Here is a 20218-nt window from a genome sequence, read left to right as displayed (position 1 = left end):
AACTGAACTACAGCTATCATAAATGTGCTTCAGTATGACACAAGCACAAATCGAAAAATGACACATCCTTGGTTACTTCATATCGGTAGGAAGAATCCCCCTGCCTCGGTGGAAACTGAAAGCAATTTAACCATTTAATTTAATAAATTCAAATATAACTGGGATCTTCAGGAAGCCCCAGTTGCAGCGCAACCCCAGTTACTAAGATTCTATCTGTGCAAATGCTCCTGCTAGCAAGCACAGGTCTGGTTAAAAGAAAACTATAATCTATTTTAAGCTTACTACTCAAGAACTTTCACAGGGTTGATCTGTCTGCTGAGTTGTCCAGTGCCACATAGAAGCCTCTATTCTCAGCCGTGTCCCTTTTCAGAATATGCATCACATAACCTGCAGCAATAGGACAGACATCCTCTAAGGATCCTCTATTTGGGGAGATGGAAATTTATACTATTAAATCAGCAGACTTTTATCTTAATTTTCTGAATAAGGTGATGCTCTAATCACACATCTGAGGTAGCAGCTTTTCATCCAGAACTCAGCAAAGCTCCACCATAAAGAAAAAGTATATGCAAAAAACCAAGGTGTAACAATTAAATGGAGCATGAAAAGCTGGAAGACCTGTGTTGGAGAAAGTCATTCCCTAGGATATCAGTGCAAGAATTGGCATCTGTTGCATCTTTCTCTTCAGTGGTCTCTGGTTTTGTGAACCATTAGGAGTTTTGGTTTATAAGAATGTTCTCTGGTGTAAGAGCAGTTCAGTATCCAATACGTGCCCCAGACATGTAACTTACTGAACCATCTTTGACTTCAGAAACTTTAAAATAGACCAGTTCTTCAGTTTCTGAAAAGACTGAGCCTTATATCTCTATTCAAATCTCTGCCACAAACTACTAAATCTTGTAATCATTAAGAAACAAAATTCTGAAGAATAAACCAAACAAAATGCTTCAGTTACAGGTTCTGTAGTAATCATGATTAGAAAATACAACTATGACTATGAAAGGAGTACACATTCAATATTCTACCATGAAAAATGCCAACAATCAATTTAATGCAGTCAGTATTTTTAAGACCCCCCAAATTAATAATACTATAAGGACATTCTTTCAGGGTAACTAGAATATAACATTACCTCTTGCTACTGTACATTTCACACTGACGAAAGTGTCTTTTAACTTCTTTAGTAAAATCCTACTGGCAGTTTAACTGAGGAAAATAAACCTAAACTGATTCCTGGGCAAAAATAACAAAAGGTCTGCAACACACAGAGTTCTGTGCACAATTTACTGAGCTGTCTGTTGAGATTCCACCCTAGCTGACTTTACAGATTCCTAACTATGTTTCTGCAGTTGTCTCCTAGAAACAGGAACAAGAAGCATTTGCTGTTTTCTCAGTTCTTTTGAAAAACTCTGCAACAGCTTTCTTCACATTCAGGATGCACAAGTAATCAATGTATATTTCCTTAATCAACAGACAGCCTTAAAGAATGGGTTGTTCTTTGATATCATGTTATGTAAATGTAATACAATAGCAACTGGTGTAACGAAGTATCATTAATAAAAACTTGGGACAAAGAGTACCAATGGAAAGTGCAATTCAGAGAAATACTCATACAAACATTTGGATACTTAACCAGAATCCTGAGGGTATCCAAACATTTGATTAATAATCTTACAAGAGTAGACTAGATGTTGAAAAGTTATATATACTTCTTTCTTGCATCAAGCTATATTAATAATGAATATAGCTTCTGAAGGACATCTCACTGAACAGCAAAATGGGGAAAATTAAGTGCAGTTTCTTGAAACATGGACAGAAGTTCCATGTGACATTCCTGTGAAGGCTCATACTAAAATAGCATGCTATCCAAATAAACTAATTTATCTTTAACAGTATCTGCTGGAAAAATAGCCTTGGTGGAGCATCTATAAATCTCTTTTTGTATATTGAAAATCATCTTTTCTTCCCTCTTCCAGATATGGGCTATTCTGCTACTATTTCTGCAAATTGCTGTTTGGACATGATGGGACCAAGACTAACTGTTGCTTGTTTCTCCAGCCTGGATCAGGGCACCTAAGGCTATTAGTAAATTATTCTACGTTTGTAAAATTCTACAAAAATAAGAAGTGTTACAAAAAACGTTCAGATGTATCTGAGATTATTTAATTTATGTGATTCCAAAACAGATGGAAGGTAAGGCTTTGCATTTTGTATGAAAATGGACCTGTCCAGATTAAAGCTAGTGTCATACTTAGTATAAATGGGAGAGAAAACTGACACCCAGATCTCTTCCTCTGAAATCTTGACTTCCACAAATCAGTAGATTTTTCCCATACATCCATAGTTACAGCATAGAAATAATGTATCAAAACATGTATTTCTTTCAATTTGCAAGTTTTCTACAGAAATACATGCAACTTAGAAAGAAGAAAAAATTCCAGACAATGTTTCAGCACATGAACAAAGCTATTGCATTGAGAAAGAGACATATTCTGAATCTTCAAAGGCTGTCAGCCTGCTTGCTCTGAGCCTGTTCATTCTTCTTTTCTTTCCTTCATTTATTGTTTCCTGTCTTTTCCTCCCTCTCTCCTCTTTTGTTTAGAGATTCAGCCAATTGTTGTCCTTCCAGATCAAGCAGTATCTTAATTTTAATAGCTTTTTAGGCTAAATTACTCCATATGGTCTCTTGCTTTATGTGAAATTCACACAGCAAAAAGTAGAGATTTTGAACTAACTTTTGTTTGTTGCTGTCACTCGAAAAGTGAAACACAAGATAAATGATATCTTATTCTTTCCTCATGTATCTAATCTGTTTCCGATAAAAAAAGGCTTATAATGTCTTTTTTTGGAATATTACTGTCATTCTTCCTTTTTGTTGTCCAGTAAGTTCTGATTTCACATTCACTTTTTCAATACTCTTTCTTGCTTTAGGCAGAATAAAAGTATGAGAATACAGTCTCTGTTCCTACTCAATTAGTTTTGTCTAAGCTAAGGCTTCAGAAATAGATCTAACTATCTGTCATAGATAAACCATTTTTTAACCCAAGGTTTCCATAGAATTGTTGAGATATTGGTGTGGTTATGAAGTACAAACAGCAAATCTAATTTCAGACTTGGCTAGAAAATTAGAAATGTCACTGAAATCAACAGGAAGAGGAAGGGTAAGGTGAAAAGACAGAAAATAAATAGTCACCTCGGCATGTGACAAGAGACTGCAAGGTTCAAACGTGCTATTCATTACCCTGTTGAATAAAAAATCCTGAATAATCAATCATCTATCATGTACTTCCTTTCCTGACCCCTACGATATTTCCCCAATTAGTCCATGCTGCTACTGGGAGGGTTATCCCTTGTTTTTTCTACAGAATATGTTGGGAATCTAGAACAGTTAATTAAGAATCACACCATCTTGGTTTACAGATATATCACAGATTTGTTCTTCCTGACTTAGTGTTCTTTGTTCTTGTAACCACTCTCCCTGGGTGCTCTGGTTTTGTTTGCTTCCAGTGCATCCCATTTTCTAGGATTCTTTTCCATATTAGACCAGGTCCCTTTATATTTCAAGGATTTCACTCTTAATCAAATCTAATTCCTCACCTAACTCTCTTCCCCATTCCCCAGCAGCCCCAGATTAAAAAACCTCACAGGATGGCCAGCTACGCAGGGTATGCAGGAGCTGCCAATGCTCATACACAGAGTTGAGATCTGCCACTTCCTTCAATGGCGTAAAAATAGGATAATGAGAAAGAACATCTCTTTTGAGGAGCTCTGCCAATTTCCTGCCCCAATTCCTCATTTTTAATTTTCTCTTCCCTTGGGATGTTTTCCTTTGCAAAGATAAACAGTTTGTTTTGCTCAAGATTATCAGGTCTCTGCATCTAAAGATTCTGTCTTGCGAGCCATAATCTTTTCTAGCCATTTATATTCTTTCTGTCTTTCTCTGCTACCTCCTGTCCCCCAACCTTCTAGATATTTTGCTCTGTAAAACTGCTAACAGGTCACTGCAAAGGAGTGCCTACCTTCTTTGTGAACACAACTGTCATTTAAACTGATGGATTATAACATGATGGAGTAAAATCAGAAATTTCTTAATGCAGCTATGTGGATTTTAGCCCTTCCAACCTATTTTACAGAGATGCAACATTCCTGCAGTTCTTGAAGAATGTGAACAATTCTTTCAAATGTAACACTCATCTAGTAACTCTTGCTTTCCTTATTGGGTACTTTAAATTTATTTTTTCTCATTAGCTTTAAGTTGTATACGCTTTTATTTAATAATTTGCTTATCTGTGGTTTCCTTTTGCTTTTTTTCCCATATGGTTCCTGGTGAACTGCAGAAGCTTCTCTTGTTGTTTTGACAATTTAATTTTGTTTCAGTGATAATAGAGTGTATCATCCCCATCTGGGTTTTCATTTTCAAAATTGCCTCATTTTCTTAAAAAAAAAAAAAAAAAACCAAACAAATCAAAACTTTCCATTCAATTTATTCCAGTTAATTTTCCCCATTCATTTTTCTGTAACTTTATGTAAAATCTCCCTCTACAAAGGACCTCCTGTGAACATGTAAACAGGTAACTTAGACCTATGCAAAGGCCAGTACCTCGGTTTTAAGGCCACACACAGCTATAAAGCAGATGGGGAGGAGAGGCCCACACAACTTTGTGACTGGCATGTCCTTTTATCACCCAGAGTGCCTGAGATGCATGGGGTAGAGCTGAAATAGAGCTACAGTTTTTCTGCTCTGCACCCTAGTATATCTGCGCCTGCATTTCTGCTCTGCCAGAAACAAGCTTAACCTACCCACCGGGAAGAGCTGGCCACATATAATGGCCATACACACATATATATGTATACAAACATACATACCTATCTTATAAGTTACCAGAGACATTGATGACACAGATTGCTAACATTTCAGCCAAAAGAATAACTTCAATGTTTAGTTACATAAGGAATCCCCAGGTCACTGTTTCACAATCTGTTCAAAATTTAAGGAACATGTAACCTTTTGGGAAAAAACTATGGGCTGTATTATGTAGTCTAACTAACATGGTTTTCATTTACAAACAAGAAAAACTTGATCTAAACTTTCAGTGCTTATTTAATTTTCCCTCTCATTTGTTTGTTTCCAAACTTGCATGCAGGAGAAGGTGCATGCCGCTTTTTCTATAACTTTGGCTTTTGTTACTATTTCCTACACCATCTTCTGCCAGTTTACAGACCATGAACAGTCCACAGACCACACAGGTTAGGGAACACTGCTCCAGGTGGCCTAGCTTTAAGAAAGTACCTATTATACCTGTGCATGTTTTCAAGCATATTCAAAACCAAACTCCTTCCAATCAGCTTTTCTGTTCTACTTCCACGAACACATGGCCCTGTGAATACTGCATGTGCTGTAACTGGGGGAGTATCTAACTGGAATTATCAAGTCTGACTTACTGCAGTATATAACTGCATTACGATTCAGTTGCTGATCCTACTGACTGTTCAGCATCATCTGCAGACATATGTGTGCTCCTCTCCCTGTGCAACATTATCATCTTCTAACTCTCCAGTCTTCTTTATGAGAGTAACTGAAATTATTAGAATGGTTGGAAGAATCTAAAGTACATTTTTTTTCTCCTTTTTGGCAGCCTACTCTTATCTGATTTAGCAGCGTCCTGGTTTGCCGCCTTATTCTGACTAGGAGATACAACAAATTTCTATAATCAGTTCCCATCACTTGATAGAAGAATTTTAGCATCAGATGAAACCAGCTTTGCCTGATTCTAGGAAATGCCCTTCAGTCTGCACAGGCTACGATATCCGCTACGATATCCTCTATTGGGCTTCTCTTCTGCTGCGCGTCTGCCATCGTGAAACAAAATCCTCCCCACATCTGATTCCCTAGCCACAATGGGCATGTCAGTAAAACCAGTCTGTCACAGGATTATACAAAGTGCACCTTAGACACTGGAGCCAGGGGTTCAAAGCTCTTTGAGCACCCATATAGAGCAACAATTTAATTTCCCTTTCTTCATCAATTCTTGATTCTCTCGTGATGTCTTGGCAACATTTTGTTCCCATTCAACATTCATCATTAGCTTCTTTTTCTCACTCACTTCCTTTTATATTCCTTTCCCTCCCCATCTGCTAATTTAAAAGGAAATTGAATGGTATTCAGCATTATCAGCCAATCTGTTTCCTCTGCTCTCGTTCAAATGAAGACCATTTCTCACACACTGAGCTGCTCTGTCTCACCCCCATACACACTGTTATTATCCTCAAAGCCCGTATTTCCTTTTGTATGCCACCTAGAGAGCTAACTACCCTTCCAGAGGTATAGGTCTTCCAAAAATTTTGTCTCTCTTTTTAAAATTAAGACATGGAAATAGAAATCTATGGGGAAGAAGAGAGATGTCCAGATTTAGGCCATCTCTCACTCCCAAGCAGTCACATAACAGTAGGTATGCTGACACACATAACAAGAAAGAGGAGGTCCTGACACCATTCTGGCTATTAGAGGAGCAGCATTCAAAACCACGGATTCCACACCCAGCCAAGGGAGACCACGCCTGTGCGGAACAAGCTTTCTCTTGAGAAACAGCTTCTTGGTGGGCCAGAATCCCTCACCTTCACCAGATTAGCCCAGCCATTCTTAGCAGTAACTCCTTGAAGCACCCTAAGTAATTACTGTTCCACATGGCTGTTTTTGCTGATAGTGACTTGCTCAATATTATGTAGTTCGCGATTTCATTACTGAAAATAACACTGATTTTGACCTCATGCACCAACTCTTTAAGATACAAGATTAATAATACAAAGCCTCCTTTGATCCCTCTCAGAGTGCCCAATGCTAATAGTAAAATGCTGAAACAGTTTTTGATAGCAACAGTGTAAAACTTTTGCATACTCAGGCACAATAAGGGTAACTGGTATTAATGGCTTTTAAAAGCTAGTGAGAAGCAAATAATAGGAAAGTCTTTATTAAATCAGCAAGTGCCAGAATTCTCCTCTCATCATCTACTGAAATATTTTAGAGAGATGTTATCCTTTACAAAGAAGGCTAGTATTTTGAGTGATGATCCTATTGAATTTTTAAATATATATATAAACAAAAATGGAACTGAAATATGCATGTTTCTACAGAGACGAGATCAGCTGACAAAAGTGATCTCCACTATGAAATGTCATATGTGAATTTACAAATTGGATTACAGATCAGATTTTTTAAAATTCATAATTAACTTGGCTCTAAATAGAGGAGTTTGGAATAAATGAGGTAACTGAGATTTCACCTCATCAAATATTATAGTTTGCATTTCAGGCAGATGTTATGAAAATATAGGGGTTGCTTCTGAACATAGATTTGACATCTTGTCTCTGCTCTCAAGCTGACCCATGTTTAGCAAGGTATTCAAGCACATATGTAATTTTAAGCAGGTAAGCAAACAAACTTGCTTCAAAGTTGAAGCATTTTATTTAACTGATGCTTTGATAAAAGCAAGACTTGTCAAAGTCAGGAAAGCTACACAACAGGCAAAATGGCAAAACCCAACTTCTCTGGCGTTAATTAGGAAAAAAAATTAATCTATATGTATTTAGCACTTGGGAATTTAATAAAAATGTCCAACTTTTGTATTAGTTTGTTACTATTCATACAACTCTTTTTGTGCTGAAACAAGTGGAGTCTTGTGTGACAGAAAAGTAGATCAGAATAATTTTACTGAATATTGGAGCTTGACTTCTTACCAACTGCAGCAGGATATCATGCTGTTATATTGTATGTTGCTTAGCAATGTAATGTGAGAAGCAGCACCACAGTCCTTGACAGCACCATTGTCCATTGAAATGCTTGTGAAATATTACCTGGGTTATATAAAGGTAGCATACAGTTATGGAAAAATAGCATAAAGTTTCAAAACAGGACAAAGAGAAAGAAGGCTGTAAGGAAAAGGCATTGCTATTCCAATGGCAAAAAGGTCTCCCCGGATGATCTTCACTATCTGAATACACACAGCATAAATTAAATATAGAGAAATCATATCTGTAAAATCTCATTACAACTATGCTTAAAAATTATATACTGTATTGTAGAGTAACTACTCTGTAATAGTTGAATAGCTCGGAGTCCATATATGTGCCAATGCCTCTACATTACTACCATATAAAGAAGACCTATTGTTTATTGTTCTGATGTTTTGCTTTGGAGGAAAAGTTTTGCGCTCTGATGTACTGATTACTCAGGCTGAGCAGAATACAGACGAAAGGAGGAGCACTAAGCAAAGATGGATTTGTTCTACAAACAGATTACATGACAGGGTCTCTTGTCAGTTAGACAAATGTGAATATTCACCTTTTGTGGCTTCTCAGTATAGTGGAGGTTACAGGCACACCCTCCTGTATTCACTACACTTGTTTTTTTTCTGGTGTCTTTTGCATAGGGAAGTGCCAATCCGCTCTTGCTTGATTGGTTTTGACAGCCTCAGTATAACAGCCTCTGCCAAGATTTGCCTTCATCCATGCCCTGTAATGTTTCTTTGGCCCATCTTCCAGTCACTCACCATGTTTTAACTAGCTAGAGGAAACAGCTTGTGTAATCTGTTTTCTGACCTTCATAGCAGATGCTGAGACCTGTGTATTGAAGAATACAAGAGAGCTGCTTCATTGCCTTGTGTTCCAACACTCTAAAACTTCAGCATTTTACAATGCTACTCTTTTCTCCTGCCTAGTTTCTTATATGTTCACCTTTCCCTGGTAAGGGCATTGCATAATTTTGAAATAACATGTGAATGAACTAGTGTGATAGTGTCATTAACAACTCAAATGGTAATGAATTCCTCTGAACTGCTGTAATAGGAGGTTTCTCCAAAAGATGGCAGCCCATGTTATGCTACTTTTGCCAGAGACTACTGCTGAAGAAGGGCAAAAGCATTTTCATGTAGCATGCCTATGAAGAAATGACCACAATTGTATCATGGGTCATCCACCAATATCATTCAATAAAAGTTTCCTTCATCATCACCACTCCCTTCTTGGCAAAGTAGCTGCTACCAGGAACCTGGAGAAACTTGCAATGCAAAGAGAAAATACACAAAACTAAATCTATACAGAGGAAATATATCACCATCAGATTGACTCTAAACTGCAGTACTTTGCAGTTCATAAGCACTACCATTGGATTCACCACACTCTAAGTTCTGTAATTTGAGGAAGCATCAGGTTCATATTCTTACTTTGTCATACAGAACAAACCTCAGATTATGATGGTTCATAAAGACACAGGAGCACAACTGCATCTTAGTAAAAAAAATACTGAATAGACATGACAGATCCTAGGGGCCTTTCCAAGGAACAATTCAATATTCCCTTTTATAGTATTTGGCAGGAAAACACCACAGAGTTTATTCAGCTTGAATTAACTAATGGATTTGAGCGTTCTCTTTAACAAAGAGAAAAGATGTTGAGTTACACTGACTGCAGGGTTACAGAATGCTTTGGACAAATCTCATATAAACTGATTTACCATAGAATCTGTGCTGGCTTTTCTCTAAACTCACAGGCAGCGATGCCTCATATTTTAAAATGAGAATTCCTAAAATTTGTTTAGAACATTTATTTTTGTTGGTATATATATCACCAAGAAACATGGAAAGTTATTTGCCTTTATTAAGAAAGTGAAGATGGACAAAATGCTATTGAAAGAAACCATATAACAGAAGCAAAAGTTTCAGGCAGGCCATACCCTTCCAACATGCCAATAAACGCCACTGCATAAACACATGGAGTACGTATTTCTTTAGAGAAGGACCCAATTCCATCCCACAGAACAGAAACTCATATCAATATAGGAGTACCAATGGTGAGATTTACCTTGTAGTAAACCTCACTCATCTTCAGCCAAGAGCAATATGGTTTTGATCTCAGGGAGTATGCATTTCATATATAATAACCATTCTCCTAAATCAACATTAAGTGAGTTGTTTAAGCAAGCAGGGCACTTAGCTGAAAGTAATTGCATTTGTCTCCATATGAAAACAAAAGTGTTTGCTGTGGAGACCTTCCTGAGCATACAGCTACTGGTTGTATCAAACTGTGCAGACTATATGCAGTGTTAAGGACATAAATCTCCCTTCATGATGCAGGAGCTCCAGAGAGACCACACTGGAGAAAGGCCCACAGAAAGAGGTGTTCCCCATGTGTTAATGTATCCAAGAAGGCAGTATGCTCTGTCTGGAAAAGAAAGCAGGAAAATTTACACAGGTCAAACCTAATCATTGGGCGGTGTTCCCAAAATCATACTTGTTACATGAAAAGAATACATTTGATAATTTAAAATAGTGGATGCAGAACAGTGTATGGGTCATCTCTCTTCACTGGCATCAGAAATATAATGTTTTCATCACAGCCTTCTTTTGGCCTTTGAATTCCTTAATTTGATTCCCTTAACTTAGTTTTTTAAGCTTCTGCCACATAGTCTTGGTGTTTCAGCCTTGGCTTCCTTTTATCCAATCTGAAATTAAGATCTATTCTGTGGCCTCTGTGCCTCTAATGGATTTTCTGGTTAAACATAAGTGAATGTATAATTCAGCCAGAAGGTTTTTCATAGCAGTGCAGACTTACAATAGATTAAAAGCAGTTAGCTTTTACTAATGCAAGCCCCTTTTTGGATCTAGTGCTTCAGAGAAGTTCAGTAGTGGCAGACTTCGTCCTTTATTCCTTACTTTCATCCTGAGGAGAGGTTTTTCAAATACACAAAAATTCAAGGCTCTTTAATTTTTTTTATTTTATTTTTAATAATTTGCAGCTCAGAACTGGAGAAGCTGGCTGGCATGATACAACTGTGCTGTATCTTGTTCTCTCTATAAATAATTTTAGCAAGGAGAATAACATTCCTATTATCATAATCAATCGCTCAGAATAACTTTCAAAGTCTGCCCTTACTTTTTTCACCTTCCCGAGCACGTTGAGTTCTGGAAGCACCCACAAGTGGGGAACAGTTGCAGTTAAAGGGTGAAGAGCAAGACCATTCCTGGCTTCCTCACAGCTGAGCCTTTCAGTATCAATCAGCATCATTTACTTGGCTTGTCAGTTCAAGGCCACAAACCCATCTGATATTCATCCTTGTATTTCCCTCTGACTAAGCTAAGCCTTTGGACTAATTCCCTCTAGTCAGAGGATGAAAAACACACCTGAACAACAGATGGTGCACGCATCTGCCTCCAATGTAAAAGTTCAGAAGTGACCAATGTTAGGTGAGGCTTCTTAGCATTTGCAGACCAACATTCTCACCAAAAGATCTTCCCTCTCATACTGCATTTCCTAAGAGAATGACTACAGAGCTACACACAGTGAGGTTTATCAAGACTGATTTAGCTCACGGCATTCTGCATTTGTGTATCAAAAAATGTAAAAATGCAGGAAAAGGCAGGGAGTCTACAGAATGGCTGCAGGCACTTTAACTCTTCATTTCATTTGTAGTTAGGGAAAAAAGATTTCATCAGGACAGTCAGAAGAAACAGCTTTTCACAGCTCTTCACAGCTCTTCAGCGTAACCATGTTCACTTTCACACAGTGAAATGGTACTCTGAAGCTAATACACAAATTCCCAACACCACCTGGGCTGGGGCCTCTCTGATGAATTTGCTGAGGCATATTAGTGCTTATATGATGATTTACCTTGTGAATGGCCACCTTTTTTGAATGACTGGCATGAGGTTTATATTTATTTCAGTATTTTCTGAACAGGTACCTTATGAAAAAATCTAAGTCACTAATAATTTGGTTTGAATCCTTACAAATAAAAAGACTTCCATCCTACTGCTTTTCTGTGGAGATACACAACTCCTCAAAGCAACCATTTCGGATAACTGATGATGGCATTAATTTGCGTCTTTGCGAGACAAAGTAGAACTAAGCTGGCCTCAGTGGAACAGGAACAGCAGAGCAGTTGCAGTGGTAGATCAGCAGTGAAGGAGTTAATACGGTCTCTCTTCAGAGAAGAGGATGAGGATGTCAACACCCCTTTCACCAGCCATATGACAAAATAAGTGCTGAGTTGACATGCAGCAGATGCCTGGCATGCAGTTACCTGTCTACCACACAAACCAAAGGTTACAGCAAACCTGGAGCAAAGGAATGGAGGACTGGCACCCACTCACGTTCCAAAGGCACCTCGCCTGCAGAGCAGGAAGAGTCATTCTCTTTCATACACAGTTTACCAACAAATACAATTAAGTGACAACAGAGCACCTAAATATATGCCATGGAGACACAACAAACAGCTTTTCCTAAAAGACCCCGTGGTTAAAGTGCAGTAATGATGTGAACACCTATGACTCCCTCAGCCTGGGATTTGGGGTAATGGGTGTCTATGCATTAAGCCCTTTTAACTGGGATTATCTGAAGAAACCAGTTTCGGTGCCAATGCTTGATGGCGCATTTTAGTGCTACCTTTTGTTTCCCTATAGAAAAGGCTTAAACTCCCTCTTGTGGGTAATTTGAGAAAATCCGTTTTGTAACAGAAAGACCACAGCAGAGTTTGCAAGAAATCAGCCTCTCTTAAATCTTCAATTTTTCCCATACTTTGTGCCCTGACCATTCCAGAACAGGTTGTGTGGTCTCCATCCTTGGAGGTTTTCACTACCAACCAAGGTAGAGCCCTGAGCAACCTAATTTGACCTTACAGCTGACCCTGTTTGAACAGGAGGTTGGATTACAGACCTCTTGAGGTCCCCTCCAACCTATATTATATCTTATATTCTTATGATCCTATACACAGAAAAAGGAGAAAGCATACTCTAAAGAGAACCCAACAATCACTACAGAAGAAGAAAAAGAAGTATGGAAGCATATTAGGAACTTCATACTACTCTTTATTTCATTAGTTCCAAATGCAGTTGACATCATCATCTGTTGTTGAAGATTTTAGGCAAATTACTATAGGAAACATGGAAATGTATCACTGTCCTAATTCCCAAGATAGATGAAGAGAGGCTAAGAATGAAACAGAAGTACAAACAAATATACAGGATAGGGTTGAAACACACTGACAGCAGCATCTTAAGTATTATCTCAAGAGCCTCTTCTTATATCTGTACCCCAAAGTAACCACAAACTGTAAACTCAGGCATATATACTGCAAAATTGCAATTTTTATTCACCGCAGCCTAATCCTTAAAATACTAGTGTAGTTCTGAGCATCAATATTAACTTTCTAAAAATAAATAAAACAATACATCTACATAATGTTTTACATCCGCAAGTCTCAAAGCACTTAGAAAGTCAGAGGAGCACTACAGATCCACAGAGGTTACAACTGTTTGCTTAAAGTTATGAGATCAAGGCAAGTGCACTGGATCTTGTGCCTTGTTGTTGAGCTCAAATTATCTAATGAAAATTCAGCCCAGTTGCTTTGGGTGCAACATAATGAACATTTTATGAGATGGCAGAGGTTGATACAGAAGATACAAAGGCAAAACAGAATCTACCACTCAGGAAATGTTCACATTCAAAGCCTATATATAAGAATAAACTCAAGAAATAAAATGAGCATTTGAGTCATTTCTTACAATGAAGCTTTATAGCACCATAAACAAGGTACCAAGGCCATGGTAGTCAAAATGCTATCCCAGTACAGCTATATCCCTTTGTTGCATACATTTTTAACCAGATCCAACTGCTTGTCCTTGAATTTATTTTTCTAACAACCCAGCAGTCATTTCAACTGTTGGCAAAGGGCACTATAAGCGCATGCTTACAAATTCTGGAATGTGAGCGATTAAAATAAGAACAGAAGACATCCAAATCCTTCTAGATTGTATCCCAATCATAAATTAAATGTAGACTTCATCCTCTAAAGTTATTTAATATAATGTGGAATGGTAATTATGTTGAGTGTTTCCTCTTGGCAGATCTAGATTTTGCAGTCTCCTCACCTTGCTCTACTCTGCAGAATTTCTAGATTATGCCCTGACCTTCTGTTCAACTGCATTCACATTGTCAAACCTTTTATGGCAATTTAGTCATCTAATCCAGCTCCAGTGCAAATAAAGTGCATCTTCATGGCACTTACATTCTTTCTCATAGGAAAGGATCTTATCTCCTACTTCTAGTATCATCTGTTTGTCCTTTCAACCATGTGAGGTGTTATATTAGGTTGCCTTGGGTTCCCTTTGTTGACAAATTTTCTCACTCCCTAAATGAACACCATATTTGTCCTACTACCTAGGGTTTTCTCCCTTTTACTTCAAACATCTATGAGAGGTGGATTGGTTGGACAGGAATAACCAAGTCTGGTTTAGTTGAATCTTAGATGGCAAAACACAGTTACATGAAAGCAGCACCCCTTTTTGCTGGATTGTTCAGTCACACAGAAGGGAAGAAATTTATTTTAAAAATATTATTCTTTTTCCTCCATCAGACACACTATCTATTAAGAAAAAGTTCCACGCTTGCATCATAAAACGTTAGGGCAAGGCAGTGTTAGATCTTATTCCTGTTTCAGAACTGCTCAGACAACACAATGCATAACACGGACTTCTAATGTCTCCCTATCCCTGTTCAATCTGCATCACAGCAGTCAGTCTTTGTTACAAATGTTAGAAATACACTAAATACACCAGCCTGCTCACATGAGAGTAAGAAATTTTTCCTGAGAAAATAACGATGTGACCTCCTGGGACATGCAATACACTTTGCTTTCAGCTCTGATGATTACACAGCATTAAGGCCACTTTTGACAACTAATAACGCACCCAAATACACTGTCAGACACAAGACAGAGAGCCAGTGAGTTCTGACTAGTAGAGACATGCCATTAGCAGCCAGGGAATGACCTCCCTTTTGTAAAACCTCTGGCAGTAGGTGCGTTGGTCCCTCTGGAGGTTAAGCACATTCAGAAGCACTTCCCCCAGCTCTTGTTTGCAAGATTCACTTTGGTAATTAACACAGCACAGTCCTCCACACAGTGGTTAAACTCACCAGGAGGCATAGAAATTTCAGCTTATGTTTCAAAGTTTTTCTGTAATGAACCAAGTCATTTTCAGATGTTATTGTAAAACACGAGCGACATACAGCCACCTCTATTTCATCATTCCTGGATCCCAAGACACAGTTAAAAGAGGTTAAGTTCAACAAAAGATCACTAGCTCTTCTTGGTTTGTACAATAATTAGAATACTGATTTTCACATAGGTCTTTGAATTCATTAGATTTCTTCAACAGAATTTCTCTCCATGCGTTCCATAATGCTGAGAATGGGCAGTTTTCCCCTACAGAGCTCTGATAATCTAGAACAGGTATGGCTATTTATCCTAGCTGGAGATGTCTTCTCTTCTTAAAACTCAAATTCTCGTAAGCACATACATAAATTACACTAGAACTTTAATACAGGTTTAAACTACCTACTGACAGAGATCTCATTTCTAGAATTTTAATTGCAAGCAAGAAAATAATTTTTCATATTGAAAAAGTTGTAATGGCACCCAAGAGCAACAGAAACTGGAAGAGATCTCCGTAATGACAAATTATATTTAAATTATATTTAAAATCAACAATGAAATCCAGAGATGTGGGGGGTTTATGCATAGGGCAAATGCTTTGCTCAGAAGAACCAAAATCTTTTTAACTGAAGAGGTTGTTAAAGTGTAATACAGAACATTTGGCTTGAAACTGACCAAAAAGCTGGGTTTACAATTTGGCATTAAAGGACAATCAGTGACTGGAGAATACAATGAGCAAGATAGCACCCAATATGAAATACTACTTGTCAAGCTTGACATTTTATACCTATATTTATATCAGTCTCAAGGAGATGGAGTTTGCTGACAGCAAATCCCAGCCATTAAAGCAGGATAGACCCTGCTGGAAAAGTTTGTCTGACTCAGTTTAGCTGGGCTACATTTATCACTAGCATTATATCCTTTAACATCTAACCTACCGAAATTATTTTTCTCCTTCAAGTCTAACTTCTCTAGCATCATAAAGTCTTGTAAGAGTTTTTTGTTGTTTTTCAGAGTTAATTCCTTTTGCCTAGGTCCACTGGCGCTCCAAGTTCATGACAAAACCTGAGACTGAACAAGCATGAATACTAGTGCGTCAACACAAGGGATGCTGCGCTGCACTGTACTCTGAAACACAAAGCTATTTCACATCATGCAACGTGGATGCATGCCACCACTTAGGAAGCAAGTGCTTACAGTATGTAGTGGCATAAAGAAATGCTGGTTTTTTGACCATAGGAAATATACACACACTCATAGTGACAGACCAGATTTGTATAGTAGGAAGCAGCTGCCCTGTCTATACAGCAAATACCCGCTAAGATTGCCGAGTGTTGGAAGCTGCCTACTGACATCTATCTAGAAGGACAGAAGCCCTATCAGGTGACAAGTTTGTCATCTGGCTTCTATTTGTGAGGGGAAAATGAGTTCATGTGTCACTTGCACTTAAGCTAACTAACAGTTTGAGACATTTTGCATGAGACATAGATGCAGCAGTAATAAAAGGATGAAAAAACTGCAGCAAATGTGCTGACAATAGGGGGTCTCTCTGACCATACCTACAACCTGGTGCGTTATAAGGTGCCCAGAGATAGGGTGATGAAAGGAATCCTTGCTTGAAAACTTTGTGCAAGAATTGTTCTGTGCACTGCATGCAACTGAGCCTCCTCTGAATTTTCAGCACAGCACTAAAGCAGCTGGCAGGGTAGTGCTGGCACAGAGGCAGCTGTTACGGCAAGAAAAAATGAGACTGCAAAGACTGAAGTTCTATATAAGCAGCAGCTTAGGTGAAAAACTGAAGTCCTCTTTCCTTATCAACAGATATTTTCACTGGTAATTAAACCCCCAGAGAAGTATGTCCCTCAAGAACAAACGATGGACCTGTTCAGATTTTGGACTCTGCCAACCCTGAAAAAATTGACTGGAGTACAGGGGAGGAAAGCAGCTAATGCTAGGATGCTCTGCCTCATTAGACATTTCCAGCTATGAGAGCAGAACTGACATTAGGTTTATTGCCAAGCTTTGCCACATTAAAGGGAGAAAGCAAAAGGACACAGAATAAAATTGGGAGAATGAAGTAATAAAATAATTTATACCAAAGGGCAAGACTCCTCCTCATCCCTGCACTCTACCCCCTTATTCTCCCAGACTGAATTATGTGACATAATTTACAGTAATATGTTCTCAAGTAAACTGCAGAATGTCTTTCCCTTTTTTTTTTCTTTTAAGTTTTAATGAAAGAATTTTATCAATGACAACTAGAGAAACATGGCTTATATAATTGGTGAAAGGGACAAAATTTTCTGACAAATAGGTTTTTTGTCATGACAGCGTGTATTAGGAAGACCAAACTGGCCACAGAATGGGAACACTGGGGAAAATAATTTAATTTCCAGATGAAACATTTTAGGTTTTCTCCATACTAATTATTGGTTTTAGACTAAATTTAGGTACACTTTAAAATCTTTTACAAGAAAATTAAGAAAACAAAAGAAACATTCAATTTGGTATCAGACAACAGAAACAACCAGTATGTGTTTCTTTCAACCCACCTTTTTGTTTCTCAGCAAAAAATAGAAGTTGGCTTTTTTGGAACATTTTTTAGTTTGAACGCATATTCAATTATTTGTATAGTTCTACTTTGAAGTGCCTGTATTAGACTTTCTTCTTCTCTTATGAAGTTGGTATTTACCCTTAAGTAAAGGAAAACTGAATAACTGTAAAACAGAGATGGTATCTCCTGTCTCTTCCTGGTAGTGTTGGCAAGAGCCCAATATGAAGAACGTATCAAGAGAGAATTAATAATATAGTGTGCTCTGCATGAGGTAAAGGAAATAATTCCTGTATATCAGAATAAGTAATGTATTTTACTCTATAGTAATATTGAGACTTTCAAAGTACTTACTGCAGACCTGTGCCAGCTTTCAAAACACAGACAATGCATAACATACCAATTCTGAAGGCACTACCTGCTCCAGAGTTCTTCAGTCCTGGGACTTTTTTTCTCACTCTGTGCTACAGGTCACTATCTCCTTGACTGTGCCAGTGCGCATGGCTCTTGGGTTGCTAGGATCTGGAATACCAAAATGACACAGCTGAAAACAGTCATTGTTTTTTAACAGATATTTTCAACTGCATCCTTTCAGTGATCTGGTTTATGCAAACACAAGTTATTCTTCCATTTTGACAAGCTCTAATTGACAGCCATTCCTGACTTTCTTCTTTTCAAATCACTGGGTACAGTAGAAATAGCACAAGTACAAAAAAGAGATCACAAACCTTCAAATTAGCAAACTATAGCATATCACACCAAAGCTATGTATGTGTGTATACAGTAGACTGAAATTTCTCCCTCTTTTCTACCATCCACTGAAAGTTTAGGTTAGAGTTCTTCTCCATGCTTTGATTCCTTCTCCTGTTAATTTGTTTTGCACTTGCCTTTTACCTCAGTTTCCTTCTTGATCTACAGATCACTAAACATTCATCAGAGGAGGAATCCACTTACTGTTGCTACAACCAAAACCAATGTCACTTTCTGAGGAGCTAGTGTTGTTGAATAGAATGTGGGAAATTCACGTGAAAGCGTGTCATGCAGCCCTGGGGAACAGCAGATTACCAGTGCTGTAGGTGAAAACCTTCTCTTACAATGTGTGAGTAATGAAAACCTGAAGATTGGAACTGCTGAATGGCAGACGCAAACAAACACAGAGCTTATATTTTACAATTTGTGTAAATGACTACTGAAAAGCTGAAATCTCCATGTGTAAATGGTACATGGACATGACTGAAAATGATATCATATTTGTCTAACTTCTGATCAGCTGGTCCCATGCCCCACAGGCCCTAAGCCTAGATATATTTTTTAATCTATGCATAACAGTAAAAGTTGAATGCATGAATGTGCAGAGGCAGGCACCAAACTGTTGGGGGACTCTTCAGCAAAGAAGTACACAGTAATTTCTTGTCATAGGCAAGAGTACTTGAAAAACAATACAGGGAGACTACCAGTACAATTTTGAGCACAGATGTGTGTAGCCAATGCTAAACAGCAACTGCTCTCACTGCTGGCCAAAGAGAACTGGGCAAAATAGCTCACTGCCAAAGTGCCCAGAGCCAAGAGAGCTTCTCATAGCAGCATGAACATGTTGCTTGCAAGCACTTTACTGACTAGGAATTTGGCACATGTAATCCTGGGTGAGGATTGTTAGACCTTCTGCAGGCTGCTCAAAGGATGCTGTTGAAAATTTGATTGCACATACGTGATACACCACCAGCAAAGCAAAAAATACCAGCTGCAAAATCTGAACTGGAAAACGTGTATCAAACACTGATTTTGAGCAGGTTAGGGGGAAAGAAACTCATAAGGTACTTCAAAGTACGTCCTAGTATGCTTATCGCTTTAAGAGGTACAAAGGCTGAAAGTCCATGCAAAATGTTCCTCATTTTTACGTTTCTCTGCAATCGCAGTAGAAACAAATATTAAGCCTAACATCCCCACTAGCAGTGAGGCTCATTAGGTACAATTTGCACCATTTCACTAAGAAAAATAATACATTTCTCAGTGATTTATGAAAGCCAAAAGTCAGCTGACTGCTCAGGTCTCTCTCCAGTTGTGTTATAGCTCAAAAATTTGCAAATAGACATTTGAAACACATTTCAAAACAATTTGTGTCTGAGTGTACATCTTGTTTACAAGAACAAACTACTGAAGCTGAGTAATAAAACTTGGAGAAATCCATTTTATAGTGGAAACACTGGCACAACTTTAATTACTTCAGTGTAACCGGCATCTCTGTGGAAAAGACTGTTCAGCCACTTCCAGTGTATTTTAAACCTACATGAAAAAGTCAAAGTAGAAATCCATACAGCAAGAAACAGAAACATAAATCCCTTCCAAATGCAAGATGACTTCAGCTGAGAAAGCTTGCAACCCATTAAGACAGAGTCCTTTAGATGAAAGGAGAGGCAAGCAGTGGTATTTCTCCCATTGTCCATGTTGATTCCATTTTAACCAAAGTCAGAGGGAGCTTTACTAACAACTTAATAAGGAACATGACCTTCAGTCTTTTGCAAATTGAACAAAAATAGTCATTTAGGAAATAGATTGCAGGCTTAGAAGGAAATGCATCTTCAGCTGCTGTATAAGAAGAGACATTCATATCAATGTCCACTCCCTAAATACAAGGCATCAAAACAGAACAAAAATAGGTGGAATATCAGTAAGGGCCAAACAAT

General features: G+C 38.0%; 1 long non-coding RNA gene across 1 annotated transcript in view; it reads right to left on the bottom strand.

Annotated features, from left to right (window-relative positions):
* The window catches only part of LOC142044054 (uncharacterized), a 51747-nt gene that overhangs the window by 18493 nt on the left and 13036 nt on the right, over nt 1–20218 (bottom strand). The window contains exon 3 of the long non-coding RNA XR_012654190.1: nt 17953–18056. This is a non-coding gene — a long non-coding RNA (uncharacterized LOC142044054). The remainder of the gene's footprint in view (nt 1–17952; nt 18057–20218) is intronic.

Source organism: Buteo buteo, chromosome 23 (assembly GCF_964188355.1).
Source record: "Buteo buteo chromosome 23, bButBut1.hap1.1, whole genome shotgun sequence".
NCBI classification, from domain to species: Eukaryota; Metazoa; Chordata; class Aves; order Accipitriformes; family Accipitridae; genus Buteo; species Buteo buteo.
The sequence above is the reverse complement of the archived record's forward strand: the minus strand, read 5'-3'. Positions and strand labels throughout refer to the sequence as shown.